The following is an 8048-nucleotide window of genomic DNA, read 5'->3' as shown; positions in this document are numbered from 1 at the left end:
TTAAAGTGAAAAGGTTACTTTCGACAATTTTGAACATCCTAATCCGTGGGTTTGGGAGGAAGGAAGGGAGTAGTATACCTTTAACTTCAATTTCACTGTTTATTTCCTTATTTTCAATTCAATTATTTACATCGTCCCATAAAAGTGTGGGGGGGGGGGGGGGGGGCAACTCCATGATAATTCAATTTTTTGTATGTAAATTAAAGAAAAATCTTTTACCCCCTGCCCCCCCCCCCCCCCCCCCCTCGATGCTACGTGCCTGCTATTGGAAAATAACATTTTTTGTTTGCAAAGCATAAGTAATGAAATTGAAAACGAGTTATCAATGCATTTGAAACTTCTTCTTTTATTTTACATCGATGACACCGCCATAATAGCGGAATCTGCTTATGACCTCTCTCAACGAATTTTATTGTACTCAATGGAAACTTAATGTTAATGTCAATAAAAGAAAATTAATGATTTTTACCAAAGGTGCAACATAAAAGAGTTTTTATTATATAAAGAAAGTTATTTAGAAATGATAAAGAATTCAAATTATAATTTAATATCAAGAACTGGGTCATTTACTAAAGCAAAAAAGCATTTGTGTGAATGAACTTTCTACTATCTCTCCTGTATTACAATGTACATGTATGTATACCTCTGATGGTTTGTATTTTTTTCGGTGTGTTCTATATATTTGGTTTGAGCGAATAATCCGAACTTTAACTTGACATGTAAGTTAATTAAAGGAACACAGCGATGTAAATTAATCAATGCTTCATGTGTATTGAATGTGTTGTGGGTTTTGAAAAATGTACATCGTTTACTTAAATGCATATATATGTGTTGCCAGTTAATTTCCCAGTCAACGTAACATACATGTAAGTCAGGTAAAAATATATGGAACGCCTCAACTGCCTTATGTAGATAATCTTCATAATATGATGATACTTCAACATTACATGCTGATACTTTAACATTACATGATGGTACTTTAACATTACGTGCTGATACTTCAACATTACATGCTGATACTTTAACATTACATGATGGTACTTTAACATTACGTGCTGATACTTCAACATTACATGCTGATACTTTAACATTACATGATGGTACTTTAACATTACATGCTGATACTTCAACATTACATGCTGATACTTTAACATTACATGCTGATACTTCATTATATGATGGTACTTCACAATGCGGTAGTTCTAAAAATAGGGTTATGGAAGCGTCGCCTAGGGAACGAAATACGCTAAAACTCAGAACACGTGAATGTAAAGTTTTTAACACTGGGCTGTTTCTCTGTTTCAGAGATTGATCAGATTGGACTAAGGTCCACTAAAACTTGTTTAAATCGAGATACTCAACAAATGCTACTATTTGATTAAGTGTTGTCTTTTAAATGGGTCATTTTAAATTTTAAAGAATGGCTGCATTGTGAGTTCATTGGGGCTCAGCGTATAAAAATCAGGGGGTACCAAAAGTCCTTCAGGGAATTTTGGTCTAAAAATGTGCATTCAGAACCTAATCTTTTGGCGCTTAGTCAGAGCGAACAGCTAATTTTTTTAAAAAGCACCTAAACAAATACTTCTGTCATTCATGTTACATGTAGATTGGACTTATGGGGATTAATGGGTTCTTCCTGGAGATCCACGTGAAAGAGTGGGCAATGAAAGCACTGATTTGTTCAACAGTACAGTTACTGCTAAAATCAGATTCAACAGCAATGCAATGCTTTATCCTTTGCATGGTCTTATAAGTTGCATGTGTGGTTGTCGTTTGCCTAAATACATTGCACCAAAACAAATCTTATGTTTCGACAATATTTTTATTTAGTAGAGATCCTCTTTCATGAGCTGTAGTGTATTGTGTACTTCTTCAGTTCCAGTTTTTTGGGGTTTTTAAATTTTTTTTTTTTTATTTTTGTTTACACATAAATCCACATACTAGTACACACATATTTCAGACATATTTCATACATTTCAAGATTCTACATATTGTAATATCTTATTAATCTAAAGGAAATCGATTATCCGTTTGTGTGAAAACGTGTTTTCTTGCAAAAAATATATATAGATAAAAAAAAAAATAGCAGTAAATGAAAAGAGAAAAAGGGAGATATAGAAGATAAAAAAATACAATGGAAAAGGGAGTGCATGTATCAAAATATTTGTTCACAAGTCAATATAATTTAAAAAAAGAGAGAATAGTTTAAGCAATCACATATGTCATAAAACTTGTTTGCCAGTGGTTTTCATAATTTGAGTATCTACAGTTTTTCAATAACATATATTTTCAAGCAGAAACATGTTGTTTATTATTTGTAGTTCCAGCTTTTTGACATGATCTAAACTAGTCTCAGTGGAACTTAGTCTTATATGATCAATCTCTGAAACAGAGAAACAGCCCAATGTTAAAACTTCCCTATTTTTAGAACCACTGCATAGTGAAGTATCATCATATAATGAAGTATCAGCATGTAATGTTAAGGTATCAGCACGTAATGTTAAAGTACCATCATGTAATGTTAAAGTATCAGCATGTAATGTTAAGGTATCAGCACGTAATGTTAAAGTACCATCACGTAATGTTAAAGTACCATCACGTAATGTTGAAGTATCAGCATGTAATGTTAAAGTACCATCATGTAATGTTGAAGTATCAGCACGTAATGTTAAAGTACCATCATGAAATGTTGAAATATCAGTATGTAATGTTAAAGTACCATCATGTAATGTTGAAGTATCATCATATTATGAAGATTACCTACATGAGGCAGTTGAGGCGTTCCATAGTTATAACCAAAGTCGAAATTCGTGATTACAACTATTACTCACTAACACATATTTTATAGCTGAACCAATACCAGATGATCAAAAAGTTGCCTTCTTATGTGAGAATTATATCCCTTTTCGCGTGCGCACAGAGAGAGAGAGAGAGAGAGAGAGAGAGAGAGAGAGAGAGAGAGAGAGAGAGAGAGAGTATGGTTGTCACAAATGCTAATCAGTTTTTATGAATATTAAATTATACAGGTGTTTCAGAAATAAGGACCACCAAAAGGACAGCGATCAAAAAGGGGACTTAAATTAGGGTACCCTAAAGGTAAGAAAGTTTTATGATATTAACCTTTTTAAAAATCTCATTTCCATAAAAAAAAATCGATACAACGGAACTCCATTTGGAAGAGTACATCTAATACTGATAAACGAAGATGCATGCATGCAATTAAGTCATTTATCAGTTTATACCTCTTTGTGCAGAGTGTTATGCACAGTATAAATGGTGTCTGTACAAACGAAAGCAAAGTAATTGTGACCATTTTTTTCTTTACCATAAAACATCTAACCAATAAAAGCGATTTAAACAGTATAAAACTTCCAAAATGTCCATACAGAAGGACAAAATTTTCATTGATATTTTGATTAAATTCTTAAGAACGATAATCAATAAATTGCATAATCCTCCTATTAGTACTTTACTACAGTGACTATATAGTACAAGGTGACTATTCGTTCGAGAGCTGAACCGTGCAGTGCGTTTACACCTTTAGCACGTGCGAGCGAATTCCGAGAATTTTACATGTCAACCTCGCTATAATGAATATTTAGTAGCATGTAGCAGACGATAATAGATGCACAAAGCTGCATCACCATGCACCTTAATCTGCATATCCTATGTCACTCTTATATTATCACTGGCAAACACACTGATGACCAGATGCTATTGTTATGACGCATACCAACTCTTTCTGCATATTTCCGTCCTGGGAAATTGCGAAAATATAGAAGATGCCGCATCGTAGTGCTCAGTCTGAAGATGCAGCGAGTTATGCGTGCGTCTTCTTAGATAATGCAATGCAGGAACCACCAAAACGAGATCAAAATCTGATCAAATGGGCCCACCCTCTTAGTTTTCTTTCAACTTTGAACATTATTTTGCCAACGAAAATCTAATATTAAGCTAGCGCAATAAAATGATGATGTGATTTTCTGGTTTGATATTGTTATTTATCATGCATCAAATATACCATATTACTTGTGAATGCACTGAGTAATTTGTTATACCACACAGGAAAGTGTACAGTGCCGTTTTAAATTTCGAACCAGTCAGGTATACGTACTTGGACGACGGCCCGTAATTTATTTTAAAAAAAATATATACTTTTAATTTCAGTTGTGGTAGTGAGCATTGCATGAAACATGCATTCTTCGTATGTATGTTATTTTTTTTTCAATGATATTTTCAATACTTGTATGAGCAAAAAATTGTATGAATTTTTTATTGTTTGTAATCTCTCTCTCTCTTTCTCTCTCTCTCTCTCTCTCTCTCTCTCTCTCTCAGAAAAACTCGTAAAGTATTTATATAAAGTGAGTAAAATTATGTAAATTACCGTAATTTTCTATCAGTATGTTACACAGCGGAAAGAGACTATTTATTCATATACGGAGTTTATATACTACTATCTGGAAATTTTATTTTCATTTTCTTAAAGAACAAGAGCTCGGTATAAAGATATAGAAAAATGATCAAATTTTAAAACAAAAATATTGTGATATTTCTCTCTGTCAGTGATATAGATTTTAGCTAAACAAATTATATTATTTAACATTTAAGAGGGGTGTGCGGCCATCTTGTACAATTGAGTATAAAAATGTAATCATTTCTTGAACTGGCTTGTTTTTGCCCGAAGCTGGCCGAAATTGTTGCCAAAAGATATAAAAGCAACAAATATAAAGTCCTACATGTCATTTCGTTTGAAAAGTATGCATACAAGAACAGGACTATTCCTTTTTTAATCACATAGAACAGCTGTCGAACCGCGCAGCTACAGCCTTTTTTGAAGATTTAAAAATAAGTTACAACTTAAATAAGCAAGCTAAGACATTTTTCTCAGCACATGGTTGTAGAGAGGACACCAATGAACCCCCTTGATTTTTTTTCCAAATTTTTAAATCTTCAAAATAATTAAAAAGGCATAGTCATGTTCTTGTATGCATACATTTAAAATCAAAGTACTGAAGTACTGACGGGAGTTGATTTTATGAACTATCATTTATTTTTAAATCAACTTATCTTGCATGGCAATTAGTGTCTAATCTGTATTTGAATTACGCACTTTTTCATTATATGAATTTTAGACTTTTCCGACAAGAATTTCGAGAAACCCCATATGAATCATGTTGTGTAATATTTAAAGATAGATTTCAAACTATGTATAAGTAATCGAAGCAATTTTAAAAATTTTATGGATCCAAGCACTATTGATATCGAACTCTAGTCTCGTTCAACCAGACACTCGGTTGTCTCCGTTAATCTCCGACAAGCAGGAGAGCCTTCTGCTTGTCGGAGATTTACGGAGACAGCCGAGCGTTTGGTTAAACGAGGCTATATTATACTCTGGCGTAGGAAAACATGAGACTATAAAAATATCTTAGTTGTTCGTAATATAATATAAAATCTGACTATTTTCAAAGTGTTTATTGATAAGTTTCCTTGAAAAACAATGCTTCAGCATACATTACTTTGAATTTTTCTATTATTTTCAAGAACTAAGTCTTGTCAGCGGTGATGATTTGTGCTTAGGTCCAAACACTGTTTCACTTTCGGTTTGCCAGAGTAACTGCATAGGAGAGTTGATTAAAATCAACTCCCAAAAAAAATGACATGTAGAATTTAGTATTTATTGCTTTTATATCTTTTGGCAACTTTTTTGGGCTAGTTTCGGGCAGAAACAAGGCCAGTTCAAGAAATGTTTACATTCTTATCCTCAAATGTACAAGATGGCCGCACTTCCCCCTTAAAGAAGTTCTGATGGTTAATTTGTTAGCCACTCGGCTTCCTTATTATTTTGATTGATCACGAAATGATCCACGCGCGCGAAGTCAACATCTAAACGGCATAAGGCAAGATGCAACATACATGTATAATGTAAATTCAAAATTTTGTCTTATTTACTTGAATTAATGTTGTCTCCCAATGTGAAACCAAAATGTTAAACTTGAACACTGTTTAATGCAGTTTTAAAAATTTCCAACAAGGAAAGATATATCAGTATACTCGGACTAATTAATATTATTAAAATCGTTTAAAATCGAGACATGTACATTTATATGTGTAGAAACTGTACGTTGCCAGTAAAAGGTACAACGAAAATCAGCGAAATTTTTAACTCGGCGAAATATTACCTTGTCTCATCAGACCTCTGCTTTATTGACACCTATAGTAAACGATCTTTTTAACATTTTCCTGGAACGTTATCTTATGTGACACGAGTTTTTACAAATTCTGTTCGTACATGATTGAGTACGACATGCATGTCATCTTCCAAAATACATACCTCAATAATACCACATATCATAACGCAATCTATTTCTAACGAGCGAATTTCTAATTAAGACATTTTGATAAAACAATTCCAGAGAAATTCTAAAAAAAAAAAACCGGTTCCCAGATCCAACCAATGAAACCTTAAGGTGGCTGATTCAGTAACCTCAAAAGTTGATTATACATTGAGTTATGAGTTTTTTTTCGACGTCATTTCTTTAAGACTTCCCAAAAGTATAAATGTAACAACGTGTTTCGGTGTTTTAGTATACCCCTTAACCCATCCCCGGTATAGTATTTCCCAAAAGAAAAATGGACTTGCCGCATATTTCCCGGGGAAAGTATAACCTTGATAGGTCTTTCTTTTCCTACGGTAAAGACCATACAGGAAGGGGATCTATGCTAGAACACCGGTAAATACAATGTGTGCGTATTCCACTCAAACTACAACCGTGATCCATTGTACGGGAATCTCATTACGCTGGAACTCATTGCAGTAATCCCAAGTCTTTCTTAATTAGCCACACGTGCATTGATCGCGCACAGTTCTGGAGAGCATTGCTCGATATACCTCTTGGCCGGTGCTTGGAAAAACATCAAGAGGCTTTAATATACGCGGTTACCATTTTGAAAAAGCATCTCACGGCGTTTGTTTTTGGAAGCGGTTTAAAATTTCTCAACAAAATAGGAATTTGAGATATTTGATGCCCTCAACAACAGATACATGATAAGGTGATTTCTAGTATACCTATACAATTATATAATATGCAAACCATGACCATTATTCCACGTCGTAGCTCAAGATTTTGGCTCCTAAATCATGATTTAACTGATTACAAAAGTCATACAACAATAATGTTTCTTTTGTTAATGTGCGATGTGCTGAAAGAGAAATATTTCAAATTCCTTGCAAGCTTTTAGGGTAATTGAAGTTTCGAAAGTTCTTAAAAGAGTTGGTCGCTACTCAGTGCAAGGTAGTACGGAAATTACACGTGTATCAGGCCATAGTGGTCTTTTTTAAAACACAAAGTTTACTAGCAGTGCATTTGGTACTGGGTAAACAATTTTGGATAATGCATATGTACATTCTAATAAACTTTATCTTTATCTTAGCTCCGTTCCTCCCAGAAATCTTCATGTCTCATGCATGTCAAAAGAGCAATATTACATGTATCCAATCTCTTTGCTGGTTCATACGGGTATGACGGTTGCACACCGTAGAAATAATCCATGACCTGCATCAGTTCTTGTTATGCAACATTTGTTTTTGCAATGAAAACAGTCGTGATAAATGAGTACCATTATAGATTTCTTTTACGTATTCATACAAAAATTGGTTGAACTAATGTTTAATCAATCAGTATTTGTTTGATGGATGGGAATAGATAAGAAACTTATTCATGCTTTAATCCACTTTTCCTTTATCTATCAAATAGGATAGTTTACACTCTATTATGAACAACACTTGGAAATCTGCAATAATGTTTCTCCATTATATTATTGCTCTAAAATTATAGCAGACCCTACCCATTGTAATGTTGTTTTATCTTTATCCACTTAGTATTTTCTTTCTTTCATTTTCTTTGTCATAAAATAATTCTTTAAATTTGATTCTTTTCTACGTAATGTATGATGGTTTGGAACCAGACAACAAAAATTTAAAAAGTCTTGACAATGCATAACAACATTTTATAATTTTTTTCCAGAAACCATAAATCCTGCAAGCGGTG

The sequence above is a fragment of the Crassostrea angulata genome, chromosome 5 (genome assembly GCF_025612915.1).
Source record: "Crassostrea angulata isolate pt1a10 chromosome 5, ASM2561291v2, whole genome shotgun sequence".
Classification (NCBI taxonomy): Eukaryota; Metazoa; Mollusca; class Bivalvia; order Ostreida; family Ostreidae; genus Magallana; species Magallana angulata.
This window is presented reverse-complemented; position numbering follows the sequence as displayed.